The sequence below is a fragment of the Podarcis cretensis genome, assembly GCF_951804945.1.
Source record: "Podarcis cretensis genome assembly, chromosome: 4".
Lineage (NCBI taxonomy): Eukaryota > Metazoa > Chordata > Lepidosauria > Squamata > Lacertidae > Podarcis > Podarcis cretensis.
This window is the reverse complement of record NC_137173.1, coordinates 59878541-59890636: the sequence shown is the minus strand read 5'-3', so window position 1 is coordinate 59890636 and position 12096 is coordinate 59878541. Positions and strand designations below refer to the sequence as shown.

The 12096-nt window shown below is 50.2% G+C and overlaps 1 long non-coding RNA gene across 4 annotated transcripts in view; it reads left to right on the top strand.

The window, feature by feature from the left end:
- Nucleotides 1–436: 436 nt before the first annotated feature.
- LOC307215339 overlaps nucleotides 437–12096 on the top strand; it is a 58168-nt gene continuing 46508 nt past the window's right edge. For all 4 annotated transcript variants that reach the window (XR_013838455.1, XR_013838456.1, XR_013838457.1 and 1 more), the window contains exon 1: nucleotides 437–610. This is a non-coding gene — a long non-coding RNA (uncharacterized lncRNA). The remainder of the gene's footprint in view (nucleotides 611–12096) is intronic.

Sequence of the window (12096 nt, the reverse complement as noted above, 5' to 3'; positions counted from 1 at the left end):
AACGCAAAGCAGGCAGGTGATTCTGCCGAGCACAATGAAAGAGACCCTTTTCCCGGTTTAAACGGCGCTGAGCTGAAGCGGCTGGCTGGCTGGGGGCGGGGAAGAGAGCGAAGCGAAAGCGCTGGGAGGCCAGCTGCGGTGGCGATACCCTCCGCGAAGCGGTTTGGCCACGTCCCGGGGCGGCGGGACAAGCGAACTGGTGTTTTCCTGCGGGGAAGGCGGCGGCTCTCGCCGAGTCCTCCTTGGCACAGGCCCCAGAGCTCGCGGTACAGCGAAGGCTGCCCCGAGGGCGGGAAGAGGCGCGAGGAACAAAGCCCGGCGGCAGCCACCTCAGCCGCCCCAGGGCTGGCTGGCTGGCTGGCGGGGGAGGGCTAGGGAGGAGCACTTGGAAAACGCCACCCGGGCGGGCGCGGGCCTGGCAGGGCTTCCGAGGCCTTCGCCGCGGGGAGCGAGGAGACCCTTTGCTGACGGCCAGGCTAAGCCGGGTAGGGGGGGGGGTGGAGGAGGGCGCGAAGACAGGCCTCTCCAAAGCGGGAAGTTGCCGCTTGGCTGCCCTCCCTGGCGCGTCGCCTCGCTCCTCTCCTGAGGCCAGGGGCCTCCGCCGCCCACGGTGAGAACCGAAAGGGGGCCAGCCGGCAGTCTCGGCAGCGCGGGGGTGGGAGAGGGGAAACCCAGCCGCGGCGTCTGGAGACAGCGCTGCCTCTAGGCCCGGCGCGGGCCTCCCGCTCTTCTCGCCGCAGCGCTCGCTTGCGAAGAAGCGGGCTCGCTGCGCAGCTCCGCACCAGCCACGGCTGGGAGCGGGAGGCCGGCGCGGGAGGGTAGGGGAGCGGCGGTGGCGGCTGCCGCCTGCTCTGTGCCTTGCGCGGCCCTGAGCTTCCACCTCTCGGCCTGCCTAAGGGCGCGCTTTGCAGAGCGAGCGAGCGAGCCAGGCAGACACAGCCGCCGCCGCCGCCAAGTGAGGCAGTCAGTCTCTGGTCCTGCTGCGTGACACGAAAAGATGGCGCTGCCTCGTCTTCCCTCCCCCTCCAGCAGCCTCCTTCCCTCTCGGCTGCCACTTCCTTCCCAGCCGCCTCGCCGGGCCGTTTTAAAAGGCTTTCCCTCTCCCCCCCCTTTTTTTTTTGCAGCCGGACACTAGTGGGTCTCTCTTCTGCCTTTCCTCCCTGGCTCCGTGTCCTTGTTCCCCGCTCCATTTGGCTTGTTAACTTTCCTTCTCTTCCCCCTCCCCCAGCCCGCTTTTAATGTCAAGCAGCTTGCCGCGTGGGGGAGGGGAGCAGGGGGAGCCGGTGGACAAAGCCCGAGAAGCGAGAAAGGAAAAGTTCCGCCGCGGCCTCCCTCCCTCCCTCCCCCCTCCTCCGTTTCCTCCTCTCCTCCTCTGCCCCCCCCCCCCGAGCCACCAGGGCGGGGAGGCCAAAGAGCTCGGAGCGGGTGGGGTGGGGGCTGCTCGAGCCTCCCCGGGAGCAGGAAGGAAACCTCGCCAGAGAGTTTTGGCTGAGTTTCAGAGACACACACAAACAGAGAGAGAGAGACCCGAGCAGGAATCAAAGCCTTGCGGATTTGGGCTTCAAGCTGCTGCGAGCACATGGAATAATGCGTCAGATTGGATCTGGGAACAGGCCGTCGATAAAGTGCCCTCTCCATCAGGTCCACCCCTACCGTTTCCCATTAACTGGGGACGGGGGAGGCAAAAGCCACCACACACTCTTCCGGTCACGGCAGCATTTTAGCTTTGCATCGAAGCCTCCCCCCGCCCCGGTGGATCTTGGTGTGGGCTTCAGTCCAGGGGTTCTTCCCTGCTTAGCGGAGTTGCGGACTAGAGGCTGCCGTGGGCCCAAGTGGCTCTGGTTCTCCCTGCCTGCCAGCTTTTATGCCTCTGTGCCTCCCACCCCCCCCCCTCTCTCCATCGTGCTCCTTTCTCCCCCTCTTCCCCCTTTCGGTTGTTTGATGTTGTTGTTCACTTCCTCCCCACCCATCACCTTTGCTGATGGATGGAAGGGGGTTGGGCTGCTGGAAGGGGAAAGAAAAGAGTTGATGCGCCAACGGCGCACTACAGATGTCACAGCCGTCGGAGAAGTTTAACTGCCTGGAAATTTGGTCACAAAAGGGAGAACGAACCAGCAGCCCTTTGAATCGGTTCCAAACTACCTCCCCCCTCGCCCTGCTGCTCAAACCCCAGAAATCCCCCGCCCCCGTGTACACGCAACGCAGTCAGATTTGCCCTAAAGTGCTAAGAAAATTTTTTGTTTTGTTTTTGTGAAGACTGCAAATGAAATTCAGCGTGGCGGTCGCCTATTTTAAGGGGCTGATAATTGCACGTCGTGGTACTGGGATGCTGCTTAGAGAGGCGAAAAGGCCTCGCGTGCTCTCTCTTTACCAGCCCCAAATATGCGGACAAGTCAGCGGTGAGATCCCCACCCCACCCCTCCAAATTGTCGCATAAACATAATACATGAGACTGTAAATCTACTGGTTTACAGAGGGTGTGTGTGTGTGTGTGTAAATTAAACGTTGCCAGAGCTTTGCCTTGTCTGCCAGCGCTTCGTAGCAGTCTTGTTTTAAAGAAGAGCAAATATTTTCCTTTTGGAATAGAAAATGCAAAATTAGGAAAAGACTGCCACCCAGAACCACATCCCAGTTAATTAGAAATCGATAAATCGTAGCAAGAATGTCTATAGTAACGGGGGGTGGGGCGCGCGCTTTGCATACACTGATTTCAGTGAGATTTACGTACTTCTAGGTAGTGTGTTTTGGATCCAAGCCGGTGGTGCAGTTTTGTTCCAGGCAAGTGCCCATCGTCTCTAAAGGCAAACTGATTTCTTAATTGTTTTTGCTGCTTGGTCTGATTGCCAGTTAAATGGAGTATCCATCGTTGTGATTGTGCGTACAAAAGTGGAAGGGGCCAGATTTGGTTGTTTGCGACTGACAAGGTCAGGAAAATTCTGACCTCTGATCAGATGCGCTCGAGAGGCGCATGAGTGACGTCCGCCAGCATGTTAACATTTAGCAGTGAGTGGAGCAAGTCTTCCATTTGTGCTGAAGAAATGGGCAGGGGGCTTTCAGGAACTCTATGCTTCTTCATTTCTAGACGATTGATTTTTGCTGCCAAGGCACCCGGGTCGCAAACACAGTTGCTCTTTCACCTCCAGACACACGTAATGAGAACCGTGTTAGTCGAATCCCGCTACCCGCTCAGAATGCAAATGTAATTTTAGCCTGATTTCCAAACAGAAATTATCTCGAGAAGCCTCAGGGGCTGCGGTCCTCAAGTACGTTGTTTGGCAAGAAGAAAGGCGGACCAGGAAATATCGTATTTCCTATTGTTATTTTGAAGTAGTTATCTGATTCCTAGCAGTTTGCAAAGGGGGTTCTGTGCATTAAACTCTTGGGATGACGCGGGAATTCCGTCTTGTCTCGAGAGAAATAACGTTTGTCCTTCATATTTTCATTTGTTTTTTGTTTTCTCTTTATGTTTGCTTGATCGTGGTCAAATTTGAGGAGCGAATTCAGGTTTGCATGGTGATTTGATAGTGGGAATGCGGAGAATCGTCTTTCTTGTACCTGTTATCTGGCTCCGGATTGAATATTAACAGACATCAGCCTCCTGCGGTCGGTCCCGAGGCCTTGCCTTCTAGACCTTTGTCTGCTTTTCTAAAGGCAAGCAGGCACCAGGCACTTTCCTCTTTAAATGCACTGGGGCTAATCGGATTACAGTGGGGCCGATGGGGAGGAGGAGGAGGAGCGGGAGAGCCAATTCTGACTATTTAGAAAGCGGGTGCAGGGGTCCCCAAGGCCGCACGGCACCTACCTACGCGGGCCCGTGGTTTGGCCGAAGGTGTTGACTTCTTTCTCCAGCGGCGTTTGGTTTGACTTCCTAACCCAGGAGGGTTAAAGGACTTCCACCACGTGCTAATTAAATCGCAAGTTCTTGCTGGCACCCTTGCAGCCGAAACGCATTCACTGGGAAGCCCGATCCACCACTCTGCTAGATGAAAGTCCTGAAACCTAAGACGCCAGAAGCCTCGGGTGGCAAACCCTTTTGTGTGGAAGTAACTCTTATTCATTTCAGTGGAATGTAAGGATTAGGGGGAAATACTTTTTTTTTTATTGAAATGAATGACATTTCCAAATAAATGCGGCATAGGCTCTTCCTGCACTCCAGCAGCGATCTGTCGAAGTTCTCGGACTTAAATGGCTTGTGGATCGTTGGGAGGCAGTAACAGATGAGCAATGTCAAATAAATACAGTACCAAGTGGAGCTGTAAAGTAGAAGTTTGGAAGCGCCTTCCCAGGGCCAATTAATCTTACTGATGGGGCGGGGGGGAGAGCACGTACCCGAGATCGCTTCAGGACTGAATTTGAAGCAGTGCTTAAAAACGCCAGCACGTGTTTTCAATATTTGGGCTCAGATCTGGTGCGTATGAGCTGGAGACAGATGTTTTCTTCCTTTTAGTCTTCTGAGGTCTGGAAGCAGGGCGATAGAATCTTCTTTCTTCGCCGGTGCGCACTCGTTTCTCTCCCACCCCGTCTGAGCGTTGTGCCAGTGCAGACAGGTTTTTCAGGTTTTAGCTGTGCTTTGTCAAAAAACCTGCAAAGCCTGTTTGACCGGTGACGATGGTGCGTTCGCCACGGAAGGGTGGGGGTGGGCTCTTTGGTGCTCCCTTGGGCTCTTTTAAATAAAACCATAGCCTCGCTCCAGGCTAATGGAGAAAGCTGCTTTTATTCCGTCCTGCTTTAACCACAAATCCTCTCTCTACTCCCTACTCCCGGGACTGGGCACCAAGGCTTCTAGATCAGAGGGTGCGGCTCTCAAGAAGGACGGAACCCCAACACCTTACTTCGTGGTAAACAAGAAGGGCCGTTCTAGTGGACTAGTTATCCCCACGATTAGGACGTCAAACGGAGGCTTCCCTGCTCATTTCCCCCCTTCAACATATGTTTAGCAGCGGTGTGTGACTCCAAACGGCCTGTGCGATTTGAGGAAGGGAGGGGAGGGGTAGTGGGAGAAGCAAGTATTCTGAATTAATTAATCCGGGGCGAAAAGGGCGTGATCCCCTCTGCGCCCTCGCCGAGTCGGCATGGTTGCCAAGTGCAGAGGAGCCCCCAGCTCCCAAGCTTCTGGGCAGGCTGGTGAAAATAAGAGCCCCCGGGCCAGCTCTGCCTAGTAAACAGCGAGCGCGTTTGTGCAGGCGCGCCGAGTAAACAGTGCCTGGCAAACAGACCACCGGCTTGGCTGGGGCTGAAGCAGAAACCTTCCACTTCTCAGCACTTAGCAACCGAGCCAAGCGTTGCTCGCCCGCTCTTTCCCGGAGCCAGGCAGGCAGGCAGGCTCGATTTGATTTACTTTCTGGTTACGACGCAGAGATTTCGCCTGGCAGTTCAAGGGCAGGACAGGAATCGTGGAAGCGGAGTCTTGTGAACGGAAATCTCTCATTTACAAGGTTCTGCTCCGCCACCGAAAGCCACCCTCGAGCACATTTGTTCCGCACGCAGCTCCCTTTTATCTTCTCCACTCGCTCCTTCTTCCCACGTCTCGCACGGAGGGGGGAGGGAGGGAGCCGGTGGGGAACCGCAGCGCAAATGCTACAGGAGCGAGCGAGAGAGCTCTGCTTGGCCTCTCGTTTAGGCCCAGGGCAGGCGGAATGTAAATAGGAAAGGGAGCTCCGGCTCCACGCGTAGACTAGATTCTCCAAGGCCAGACAAACACAGCAGGGGCACGTGATCAGGCTGCCCTACGAGCCTGTAAAGGCAGCAGAAGATGAGAGCCAAGGATCTCCCCGCTACTACTTTGTGGGCTTAGAGGAAGGTGAGGAGGGATGAGCAGGAGGACGTGCGTCTGACCAAGAGAGCCTGGCTGGCCTTGGGCGGACCCGAGAACTTGGCGCGCTAAATGAACACTTTTCGAGCCCCCCAATCTGGCTGTTGAGTTGATGGGAATAGAAAATGGAGGATTGGCATTATTGTGGTTTTCACTCAGAGGACTGCAGCGTCGTGTCAAAAACTTGTAATTAGGCCCTGCACTCAAACAGAAGGATAAGGTATTGATCTTAAAAACAGGAGCGGGGAGGCTGAGATAAATGAAACATGTTTTCAGTCCTCTCCTTAGGCGAGGAGCCTTGGATGTCATGCCTCGTGGAAAGCCAGTGGGCCTTCACTGCCAGTGTTTATCACTAAACCCAAATGGATATCACAGAAAAAGAAAACTGGAGAATGAACTCTCTATCAGAGATTAGGATATGAGGGTATGTTTTGCCTTGGCTTCCATATTTGGAGTTCTGAGATCCTCCAGTCCTGCCCCCCCTCCAAAAGGAAGTTTCAAAAAGCCCTCTAGCAGGGTTGTACCTGGTGCTTATTAGGTGGTGACTGCAGGTTTTTTTAGTGTTCCCGGAGTAAGAAACCGCTAGGTAGTGGTAGTTACTCAATACAGTGGTACCTCGGGTTACATACGCTTCAGGTTACAGACTCCGCTAACCCAGAAATAGTACCTCCGGTTAAGAACTTTGCTTCAGGGTGAGAACAGAAATTGTGCTCCGGCGGGGCGGCAGCAGCAGGAGGCCCCATTAGCTAAAGTGGTGCTTCAGGTTAAGAACAGTTTCAGGTTAAGAATGGCTATGGCTTTTCCTTTAAAAAGAGAGTGGGTTGAGTTTCGAAACCCTGACTGATTACTTGCCCCTTTTGAATGGCCCCCAGTAATTCATTTTCATTCATAGGCTCCCATTGTCTTTTTCTCTGTCACATGCTTTGGGTGAGGAAACCTATCATTTCAAAGAGCAAGTTGGGAATAAAACTCACAAACTCAGTATATTAATTTCTTTGCATATTTTTTATTTTTAGCCTACAATTGTGCTCAGGGCCATGTTAGTAATCTTGGGTCTTGCTCAAAAAAAACATTTCCATTGGGACTCCTGCCACATAGTTATGAATACTTTGTACCATAGAGGAAAAGCAGGCTGTGTGAAATCACCTTCTAATTTTCCTACTCTACATAACACTCAATAAGCTAACAGTTTATCCTCAAGTCTTGAAAAGTTTATTCTGCCATCATTAAAATAATGTGCCTAGACAGGGCATTATTTCCCCCTTTTCTTTTTCTTTTTAAAATGAGACTGTGTTTAGAGACTGGCCACATAGTTGGTTTCTTTAATTTAAAGGAACACACACCACCTAGTGAAGTTTTATAATACAGATTCAAACAAATATGTGAATATGCCACACATGCCAGTTATAGGAAGTTTTAAATTATTTGCAATATCTTGGGAGGAAGCTGTGCAAGTCATAGGTGTGCTAAACATGGTGTATGCACATGTCACATAATAAGAGCACTGTGCAATCTACAATAGTACCTAATGGACTATACAGAGGGAGAAAAGGAACCAATTTTGCCTGTCCACTAGCACCTCTGGCATGTTCTCTGTCTAGGCTAGCCATATGACTTACCAAAATGGTCTTTACTTAGCTTTTGGCTAAATACTGCATGGCACCTTTCCATATGCAACCTTTTGATTCAGAAGAATGTGTGTGTGTATAAAAGCATTCATTGGTTGCCAAGATCCAAGTTTGGGGAATGCACTCTTTGGTGAGAGAACCCCAGCAGATATTTAAAATCACAAAATATGTCGCAAAGCAAAGCATGGAAATTTAGGCAGTTAGACCTTTTAAAAATGCCTTTCCAAGTAAGTTCCGAAATAGTCTCCTATTCTGCCAATATAGGAAAATACCATATGTTTAGTAAGTTAAAAATGGTTTCCTTACAAACTCTCTAAAGGTCAGGTTCATGTGCTTTTCCATTCATCAGTATGCACAGTTGCACCGACAGTAAAACTTAGTTTTGTTCTCAAGTGGTGAAATGATTTATATACAAACTCAAGAGTGGCTTGTGAAAGCCATCCAATATGAGCTTGGATAACTAGCTCAGACTTCCTCACACATTGAGCTTGTTAGGTAGACTGAGGGGAACAAATGCTTGAATACCTTCTCCCTCCAAAGGTGCGCTGAGCCTGGCAGGACAGCTTGCTCTATGCTTTTAACCCTTTCATGCATTAATTAGACTTAAGCATGTTGGTTCTGTGACAGTTATGCTACATAATTAGGTTGAGGGGGTGATGGAAAATACAGTGTGCGTGCATGCTAAAATATCATGGATTAAAACTTGCCTGTGTTCAGTTCATTGTCAGTTAACAATACCAGTTTCACCACGATTTTACCCATAGAGTAGAGGGCATTCTGGAATTCTGCTTTTTGTCTTATTTGATCTGAAGCACACTTACTAGGAAGGAGTAAGCCCCAAGGGAAACCCCTAATATGTGTGTTTAGGATTGCATCCTTAAATAAAATAAACATTAGTGGTCCCATCATGTCCTTTACTCCATAGGGAAAGACTGTGACCAAACCGAAGGAATTGCCACTGAATTTAACCATAGTGGGGCTTATAAACAAAGGAAACAAAAGAAGCATGCAGTATGGCCTTTTATCTCAAACCATTTGAACTACAAAAAATAGCATTACTGTTGCAAACCAGGTGTCATTCTCTCCCAACATAAAACTATCAGCTGAACTTGCAAGAATTTAATCATTCAGTGTAATGTGAGTGTGGTATGAGACAGCTACTGGAGGATAACCAGTTGTGCTGTCCCTAAATCACCACCTTAGTCCTCAAATCTGTTACTTTGGAATATAGTATTGTTGAAATGAGAAGACCCCAGAGTCAGCAACTTGCAGGTTTCCCCCCTACCATACCTTCTGACATCAGGAAAGCTTGAATATTTGACCTAGAGGCTTTTCTTCTCCTGCAGCCCTGTTTATAGTTTAACTTTCCATCCAGTTCATTAACAAGAAAAAGAGCTGCTTTTTCATGAAAGGCAATGTTCCTAAGGACAGCAAAGTCCTTCCTTTCCCTTCTTGAAAATTCTCTACTTACAGGCAAGGCCATTCACTGCCTAATGACCAGAGTTTTTACCATAAGGCTGTGTGTGCTCCAGAGTTGGAAACCGCTAGCTAAGCGAGTCTATTTTTAATTCTTTTTGTCACAGGAGGCCTGGGTTATTTTTGTAACTACCACATCTCCAAATCCCCCCTCTCTGGCCTCCAAGAAGGTCTTGGAGCATGTCAGTAAATATACATCCTTACCCTAGATATTAAGATGGGCAGAAGTCCTAGATTTATGCCCAGCTTCTTAAGCAGCCTTGGCTTCTTAAGCTTTGAAATGCTGCAATTATGCAAATATTTGTGATGCTGTCCCCTTTGATCAAAACTTTCTCAAAATGATCCCTTTCCATTATGGATCAGGAAAATGTATTTTGGCCATGTAAAGTGAGGTACAGAGCCCCTTGAACCTTTTTTTTAAAAAAACAACAACCCAAAACCCAGAATCACACTAGTTTCTCATGCCATGCATTCCCACGTTCCCCAAAGTTGAATGATAAAAAGGATTTCTACAAAAGGTGTCATTCTCCCCACTCTTCTTCAGGCCTCAGTTTTATCACAACTAATATGCAAAAAGTACAGGAGGTTTACAGTCTGCTTTTGTTTTCAGCTGAGGTTATCTAGTTGATATACCCCTCCAGGGGATGTATTGGGTGTTAGGGGAGGGGTAGTACCTTTGGTCCCCACCCAGCATTCAGCTCTCACCTATGGCTCCTAGAAGCTGTAAGCATATGACAGCAGCTACACCCAGGGACATGGCTTCGACTGGCTAAACCAGGTGAAGGTAGCCAATGGGTGTTAAATCCTTGGCAAGTTAGGGACTTTCCCTGCATGGAAAGACAGGCTCTGATGGATTGAGAGGAGGAGAACACTCTCAAAGGTCCAAAGGTCAAGAAGGGTCCAAAGGTCAAGAAGGTGGTTTTTGCACATGCTGTAGAGGGAAGTGAGGGGCAGATGGGGCTCATCAACCTGGGAAAGTAGCTCATCCAGGAGAAGGAAAACTCTGATCTTAAACCTCTGCAGCCTTGTGGGATATCCTCAGGGAAGAACAGGCTAAGGAGAAAACCCTAAAACGGTTGGATGGTGCCTTGTATGCCTCCTTCCACTGATGTCACAGACTAAACACGAGGCAAAATAGTTCTAGATAAATATGTGTTCTTAAACATGTTCAGAAGGGCATTCTGCTGCCTGAGGACAGGGGCAGAGCTACCTGCCCTGGCACCTGGAGTGGCGTGGGGGCAGGGCTAGCCACCCGCACGGCGAGCGTAGGGGGGTGCTCCCAGCTGCCTGCGTGGCGAGCGTCCCTAGCTGCCTGCCACCCGCACGTCGAGTGTGTGGTGGGCTTGGGGATGGCACGGCGATGTAACCCGCCCTCACAGCTGACACCCCCCCCACACACACCTGCCTTCCTCCACCAGTACCTGGGGAAAGACCAAGATAGCACCCCTCCCCATTCCACATATAGGAAGAAGAAAACCAAGCTGGAAATAAGATCTTACTTCAACACTGGGAACAGATAGCATCCACCACACCTGAAGGAAAGCCTTCCGTGACTCACACGCATCTGTCCCCAACACCAATACTTGCATCTATTCCCCAACACCTCCCACCCACTCCCTGCCCACCCTCTAGCATCTGCTGCCTGAGGCCGCTGCCCCATTCTTCCTAATGGTAGTACTGGTCCTGAACATGATAACTCGGAAGGAAATGTCAGCTATGTTTTCATGACGCATCCAGCCATGCCTACAACAAGCTTGTATGCCTCCTTCTGGCAACTGCTGTAGACAAGCTGGTGTCAAATGTATTGCTCTGCTTTCCTTTGGACTACATAAGTGAGACCAAGAGTGGGGTCTTGTTATGTGGGCAGCCCAGGACCTTCATACACACTGCCTAAACTTGCACTCTGGGGTGGTCACTTCGGTGCTACTTGGAAGTGCAGTCCATTGTCTCTTGAGACAGACAGGTGCCAACATCATATTCCTCCAAGTGCATCACTGATAGATGTAATCCAATCCAATAAAGCTATTGATGATTTAACTAAATTTAGCAGGGCTATTGTCTAAATGTGCTGAAGAGTTATGTGACAGAACCAGACCACCTTAAGTCCAGCATGCCATCTTAACAAGTTTCTGCAGTAGCTTTAAAATGGATTGAATGCTGATTCAACTGGTTTGCTGATATTCTCTTATTCCTTTTCTGATTGACAAGGTAGGAAGCAGTCAGAGAAAATTTACTTCCAACTTTCTTCTCAGGCATACAGCCAACCTCTTTATCTAGTCTTTAGACTTACAAGGAGAGTTGAGGCAGTTGCTAGGTGCCATTTGCAGTTGTGGAACTGCTTGCTGCAACCAAGCCTCAGCCTACTGGGATGATTTTACTAGATCCAGGAAAGTAGGCTGCTGTGTTGCATTTAGCAGGTGATGATAGGACACAGTGCCAAAAGCCCCCACAAGCCAACTTGGAAATGCCTGTGGAGCCTATCCAGAAGTTGTCTAGAAATCACAGTGCACATATTTATTCTAAAGGTAAAGGTAAAGGTACCCCTGCCCGTACGGGCCAGTCTTGACAGACTCTGGGGTTGTGCGCCCATCTCACTTAAGAGGCCAGGGGCCAGCGCTGTCCGGAGACACTTCCGGGTCACGTGGCCAGCGTGACATTGCTGCTCTGGCGAGCCAGAGCCGCACACGGAAACGCCGTTTACCTTCCCGCTGGGAAGCGGTCCCTATTTATCTACTTGCACCCGGAGGTGCTTTCGAACTGCTAGGTTGGCAGGCGCTGGGACCGAGCAGCGGGAGCGCACCCCGCCGCAGGGATTCGAACCGCCGACCTTTCGATCGGCAAGCCCTAGGCACTGAGGCTTTAACCCACAGCGCCACCTGCGTCCCGGCGCCACCTGCGCCCATATTTATTATCCATATTTATTCTAGGATCCAGCAAATAGCTAGGGCAAAAATGTGGCTGTTTCAAAGAGCAGCCCAAATTGGAGTGAGTGCATCAAAGAAGGTGGAAGGAAAGAAGGAAAGATAATATGGGGGTGGAGGAAGGCACCAGGGAAAGGATCTTATGAAATATAGGCTCATGAATATGAAAACATGCCAGAATGCTATGTAGGCCTTCAAGGTGCCACAGAGCTCTTTGTTTTTGTAACAATGGACTAACACATCTTCTGTTCTGCCTAAC